This window comes from Apostichopus japonicus, chromosome 19 (genome assembly GCF_037975245.1).
Source record: "Apostichopus japonicus isolate 1M-3 chromosome 19, ASM3797524v1, whole genome shotgun sequence".
NCBI classification, from domain to species: domain Eukaryota; kingdom Metazoa; phylum Echinodermata; class Holothuroidea; order Aspidochirotida; family Stichopodidae; genus Apostichopus; species Apostichopus japonicus.
In genome coordinates, this window is record NC_092579.1 from 22,323,035 (window position 1) to 22,329,631 (window position 6,597).

At 36.8% G+C, this 6,597-nt stretch overlaps 1 long non-coding RNA gene across 1 annotated transcript in view; it reads left to right on the top strand.

The window, feature by feature from the left end:
• LOC139959385 (uncharacterized) overlaps positions 1-2,567 on the top strand; it is a 74,032-nt gene extending 71,465 nt beyond the window's left edge. The window contains exon 3 of the long non-coding RNA XR_011790079.1: positions 2,220-2,567. This is a non-coding gene — a long non-coding RNA (uncharacterized lncRNA). The remainder of the gene's footprint in view (positions 1-2,219) is intronic.
• The last annotated feature ends 4,030 nt before the right edge of the window (positions 2,568-6,597 follow it).

A 6,597-nucleotide genomic window follows, 5' to 3' on the forward strand; every position in this document is an offset into this window, starting at 1 on the left:
TGGGACGGTACGTATAAGACAATAAAATATCTTTTTATTAAAAACTATAGAGTGTTTAAGTGCGAGTCAGGTGGAGGGGCAACCTGCACTCTCGAGTCCTGTATTTTGTTTGTACACATGAAGGTGGCGCGGATGGGTGTGTGTGTGGTAGGGGGGGGGGTCAATATAGCCTATACGGGGGGGGGGGCAGCACCCTTTTCCTTGGCCTGGTAACGGGCCTATATCTGCCTTTAAAAGAAATGTACGATAATTAAAGAGGATATCAGATGTTATACGACAGTCGCAAAACATCGCACCAGATATGATGAAATTATTCAGTGACAAACATGTACGTCAAAGGTTAAGCACATTAATACAAATATGACACCTTTAATATTTGTCGAACACCAAGATTTTAGTATTGGATTAAACACGGTTATTGATAGATCGCTAATTACAAGGGTTAGTTATGGTGCGGCATATTTGAGGAGAGGAAGGCCGTCACAGCGGATGAGGCTACAGTCCTGGGACCGGGGTGTCAATTATAGGGGCCAGGGAAATATGACTAAAAATGATGTCATGTCATTTGCATATACTTAGGGACGAATGCATGATGGAGACTTAAAAAAATGGGGGGGGGGTGTCGGTGATATAATGTCCCGGAGGGGCGGGCCAGGCTCTCTGGACGCTACTGGACAGCTGGTTGGCGGTAACCACATACACAATCAGTTCGATTGATTTCAAATCATCAAACCTGCATACTGAGTACGTTCGTGTACTCGTATTCCAACATAGTAACCTGAACTCTCCTCACCTGGATGGATTTAAACTCAAGGCAGTTTGGAATCTAGTATACCCACTAGTTCCAACTTTATATGGAGACACAAACCCAACCAGTGGCGTAGGAAGGTACTTTTGAGTGGGGGGGGGGGGGGGCTGAGGACTGATGGCCGGCCTGGGGGAGGGGTCTAAGGGGAGGGGGTGTCCCCCTTTGGATTTCTTTTGCATTTCCAGGTGGCCTCAGATGCAGTTTGGTGCAATCTAGCACACTTCAACACCCACTCCATTTTGTAAAGAATTTTGCATTTTCACCTGGCCTTAGATGCAATTTGGTGCTTCAAATGAAATTTTTTGCTCATTTGGAAATGAAAAAGGGGTTTTCTGACTTGCGGAGCGGGGGGCGGAACGATACTTCCGCCCCCCCATATTTTTCACTGGGGGGGCTGGCGCCCCCAGCCCCCCCCCCCCGGTTCCTACGCCCTTGAACCCAACCATCATTATCGATCTACTTTGATAGAGATAAAGCCAAACTGATAAGACAAATCCGTATTCCCATTTGTGTGACATAACAGATTTAACATTCCTTTCACACACAGGGCCGGAGACTTGATCAAGTCAAAAATAAGGCCAGGGAAATTGACATTGATTGAGCGATGTGTGCTTTATATGTGTGCTTACAAAATAGCAGCCCCCATGCATGCATTTTTAAAGCAGTTTATCTCCCAAAAGGAAAAGAGATTTATTTTTTTCTTAGCGGTTCAATAGGTGGAGTTGTTCTTCACAAAGAACCCACATGTCATATAAGCTCAATATGATGGTAAGGTTTGCATCCCCTTGTAAGTAGGCCTACTCACACTTAGAGCCTGGCACACGTATTCGTATTCGTACTCATATCAAGCCTGGGGGGTGGGGGTGGGGGAGTTTTACTTGTACTCGTATAATCAGGTTATTGTACTCATAATTCAAGTCTGCCAAGTTATTATTTGTAAATACTTCACGTATGCTTGGTAAGAAAGACGGCAACGGTACCAGCCAATGTAACTATGCAGCTACAATGTCACACAAACACATGCACGCCGCTGGAGAACGTGCATTACGCGATGTATTAATGTAAGTCAGTTCTGTTTCTCATCCAGTTTTACGATATTTCGATGCATCGATATTTTGTGGACTAAGGCTTAGCTATGTGGATATCATGGGCATAAATTCCAGGAGTCCCGTAAAAGCATGTTGAACTGAGCTTCCAGGAATTGTTGATATATTAGCAATCTGGAATGATTTTGTGTTCCATTATAATTATAGTCCATAAAACGATATTGGCCATGTTTAGTGTTTTCCACTGAACATTCAATTGTATCTTAAATTTGTAGTTGGAAAACCTTTCATAAAGAAAATAGATTTTGTATTTTAAAAGGGTTATAATATTATAAAGACATTTCCCTCGCTTTTCTGCTTTACAGGCTGCACAAGACCAACACACAGGACTGTGGTTAAGGAAACGAGCTCAAACACAATGGAAAGCGTTATTTTTGTTATGAAGTAATATATGCGTGCGGTCGGACCAACCCTATTCTTAGAATGATATAGTCTGTGGTTATACATGGTACACGCATGGAGGTTTTACAGTACTTGACCGCGAATGGACAAGGAAATATCTGATTATGCATGGTATTAAACTATGTGTGTACAGCCAGTAGAGAGATATACTATTGGGTGCGCATATATCCTTTTCAACAAGAACATTTCCTATGGAACAGTTTGCGAGCACAAAATATGGATCATTTGTTGACCAGTAAACAGCCAACATATGGATATTAATGACAATGTGTGTGTGTGTGTGTGTTTATATATATATATATATATATATATATATATATATATATATATATATGTCTATATATATATATATGTCTATATATATATGTCTATATATATGTCTATATATATATATATATATATATATATATATATATATATATATATATATATATATGTCTATATATATATATGTCTATATATATATGTCTATATATATATATATATATATATATATATATATATATATATATATGTATATATATATATATATATATATATATATATATATATATATATATATAATATATATATATATATATATATATATATATATATATATATATATACATATATATATATATATATATCTGTTCAAAGTATCTCTTTCGAGATCCGGCTTTAGGAATCACAAATGATTTTCAAGTTGGTTAGCATCATGTTTGATCTCTAGAGTAAGGCAAAATATGTCACCAAAAACAGAACTAGTATTGTTCGATACAGGTGACAAACGCCTACAGTGGAATTACGATCTTCCTTACCGGTTTCGAACCTCTGGACATACAATCAGCGTCCATAGCCTAGTGGTTATAGGGTGTCCGCGTACAGAGCGGGAGGCCCGTGGTTCGAATCCCGGTGGAGGCTGAAAGTTTTTTCACTGTTCTTGATTTTCCAACTCATTACGATTTTCATTTATATATATATATATATATATATATATATATATATATATAATATGTATATATATATATATAATATGTAGATATAGCCTATATATATATAACCTATATATACAGCCTATATTTACAGCATATAGCCTATATATATATATATATATATATATATATATATATATATATATATATATATATATTTATAACGTGGGTTCTATTTGTAAGCTATACCATATAATATAGGCAGTATACATATGAAACATACGTTCACTTAAGGTTAGTTTATATGTGTGCATGTGTGTCTGTGAATAGTGAAACTTTCTAACACGATATACACGCTTTTCCTGGAAAACTGTCTGGATGTCTAAATATCCTATACACTCACCTAGTGACATAATGCAACGTTTTGTGGAGAAATACTATGGAATAGTTTAATAGCCGTCAATTTATTTTCTCAATGAACCGACTCACATTCTAGCAAATTCCAGCAAGTATCACTTAAAATCTATATTTTGTTGGTCAATTGGAAACCATGAGTCTCGGATCACATTAATGTTTATTCTATTTTTCAGTCGAAATTCCTTAATATTGTTTCAATAAAATTCATAAATTTATTACGTCACAATAAACGGTCCGCGATGATCAGCGATGAATTTATATGACAAACGTATTTCGGAGGTACGTAAACGCATCCATATATTTGAAGGCCTTTATGTAAGTGTGAGATGAAGCTTGCATAGTTTATGGACTTATAGTGACTCACATAATAACTTTGGTACTTAAAGGCACAGAATAGCCTCAATTATTGTGTCTGGTTTCAAAAATAAAATAATCCGTAGGATGATTTGCAACCAATTTGTCACGTTTTAGTAAATAGCTTGCAGATAACTTAAATGGTCCCATTCCAGGCTGCATAGGTTATCTTGTTTTGAGTTGTCTGATATATGCACACAAAAAACCAGTTGAGCAATGTATATAGGGTGAAGAAAAGGGAATGTGTGTGTGTGTGGGGGGGGGGGGGTTGGATTGGATGATGACCTCATCAAGTGGAACATTTTCTATTTGCTTATGTGAGTTATATAGATGTTTATTCATACATATACGAACATTATCTCTGACGATTACTATTGAAAGAAGAACGAGACCAAATTCCCTGAGATCAAATAGCCAACAAGTTAACGCACACAGACACGTACACACACACACACACACACACACACGCAAACATGTGCACAACATTCATTGTAAACGACGTAATGTTGATTTAAAAGACTTTATCACTTTAGTATTTGTGAACTGTGAGCAATTATTTAGCACTATGAATGTTAGCTTTTTGTACATGTGAGAATAATACAAAAACTAAATTGAATAATGTTTCGCTGTTTGATTATGGGAAATTGGTTTTTAATCGGTTTTATACAATTTAATTAAGCGCATGACATTTTCACCGGTATATATATAGATATATACATACATAGTATCTAAGCCCAAACAGCTGTATGATTAATGTCAAACAATATAAAGTATTTTAGTATACTCCCTGCATGCAGCACTATACTAAAGTCTACGGCTTCAAGTCTGGTCTCTCTTTCTTTAATATCCTGAAGAGGTCTTTGTCTTCTGGGCTTTGTGAAGAATAGGTCTGGAATGGCAGACAGACTGTTATAATATGGCTTAGTTGACTGGAAGTCACGTTTCGACTAACGACACACTGACGTGACGTGACGAATAATTCAAGCACAGTTTATCTTCCTCAATGATGATAATCTTTTCTTCTCCTTTTTAAAAGAAAGAAAGAAAGAAAGAACAAAAGAAAGAAGAAACAAACAAACAAAGAAAATTCAAAAAATATTCCACCCCACCCTTCCCCCCATCCTCCCCCGATCAAAGAATTTCTATCATGTTCAGTTCGACCATGGAGGTAAAACAGATTTTACCGCCATGCATGGTTCGACACATAGAGTCCTACGTGTCGGTAAAAACGGTGGGATTTTTTTTAAACAAATCTCACTTCAACCATGGAGGTAAAACTTTTACCTCCATGCTTCAGCTAAGAGACAATTACAACGAATTGAGAACCCATGCATGCACTTTATTCCTATACCCATACAAAGGGTCAATTGTCATAATATAATAATAGCAGATTCGTATCTTGCGGTTTTTCTCCCAGTCCGTCTCTGACAGTCAATTGGGCCGGTTGCGTCACAGAAAAACTGGCAACCCTGCGTGGTCTATAATGTTTGGTATGTTAAAGACTGTAGTTTCCGGCATCAAACAATGTTAATCTGACAATATGCTCCATTGATCCTCGGCTGGGAGTAATGTCGATAAACGGTTAACCGGAATTAACAGACAGAAGTTTCTATAGCAACTATAACCTATATTTATATATATATTTACACACACACGCGCGCATATATATATATATATATATATATATATATATATATATATATATATATATATATATATATATATATATATACCCGCATATAGGCGATCATATAAACCGTGGCCCTGCTAGAGCTCACGTATACCTCACCACGTCCTGTATCGGTTTCGCGAATTTCCAGCTAATGAATGCATGTGATTCCCCAATAGGTTATAGAAAAACATGCATACGTCCTTTGGCTCAAACCAGGCAGTAGTTAGTTCGAAATCAGTACTTTTCCAATAACCAAGGAAGGGGGATTCTCCCTCATGTGCGTTAGATACAGTTTCACAGATTTAGTTAAGGGCACCCGTTGCATGAAGCTTTATTCTAAATTGGGAGACTTTGTATAACGTCTACGTATAAGGTTTTAGGAGGATTATGTCCACGCCGTAGGCATTGCACTTTGAACATGTTAATGATGGCTAACTGCTCCAAAAGAGCTAAGAAAAATATTTTTCTGTTTGGATAATAGGATAAAGAAATTGAAAAGATGCCGTAGTATAATTTGCTTCTCCTACCCATTTTGTATATATATATATTTGTATTATTTATATTACTTAAATGAGCCTAAATGGCTGTAGCAAAGTTCAACTTCTGGTTGAACCTCTTCATGTGTCAGCCTATACTTTTAGTAACCATTCAACTGAAATGTAACACGGGATTGGCCTAAAAAAACCCTTCTATAAACGTGTGTGAGGACCTGAAGTATGTGAGGACATGAAGTATGTGAGGACCTGAAATATGTGAGGACCTGAAGTGTATGATGACCTGAAGTGTGTAAGGATCTGAAGTGTGTGAGTACCTGAAGTATGTGAGGACCTGAAATATGTGAGAACCTGAAGTGTATGAGGACCTGAAGTGTGTGAAGACCTGAAGTGTGTGTGGACCTGAAATATGTGAGGACCTGAAATATGT